This window comes from Penaeus monodon, chromosome 32 (genome assembly GCF_015228065.2).
Source record: "Penaeus monodon isolate SGIC_2016 chromosome 32, NSTDA_Pmon_1, whole genome shotgun sequence".
NCBI lineage: Eukaryota > Metazoa > Arthropoda > Malacostraca > Decapoda > Penaeidae > Penaeus > Penaeus monodon.
Genome location: NC_051417.1, coordinates 12,604,102 through 12,604,471, shown reverse-complemented (window position 1 = coordinate 12,604,471; position 370 = coordinate 12,604,102). Strand labels below are relative to the sequence as shown.

Sequence of the window (370 nt, the reverse complement as noted above, 5' to 3'; positions counted from 1 at the left end):
AAGTTATATATGCAATCACGCTATGTTTTTCGAAAAAGGTACACACACGCTCTCTTATTTTTTTTTATTTTAGCTTCGTTAAGTAATGCACCATGGAAAAAAAAAAATCTAAATCGTTTTATCAAAACACAAAAGCTACCTACATATGACAGCAAATCAAAACTAAAAAAATATATGAAAATCAGACTAAATAATGGGTTTCTTCTCCAAGCGTAAAAAAAAAAAAATGTCTGTGTGAGCTTTACTAATTATGGCGATTTTCTTAATGAGCGACTTTATCTTTTTTCCCTTAATGGGAGACTGTTTTCTTCTCAAAAATTCTTAGCCATATTAAACAGTCTCGACTGTTTTCGTTAATGCATATTGCCCT

General features: G+C 30.3%; 1 protein-coding gene across 1 annotated transcript in view; it reads right to left on the bottom strand.

Annotated features, from left to right (window-relative positions):
• LOC119593500 (neuronal acetylcholine receptor subunit alpha-7-like) overlaps nucleotides 1-370 on the bottom strand; it is a 113,209-nt gene that overhangs the window by 34,116 nt on the left and 78,723 nt on the right. The window lies entirely within an intron of this gene.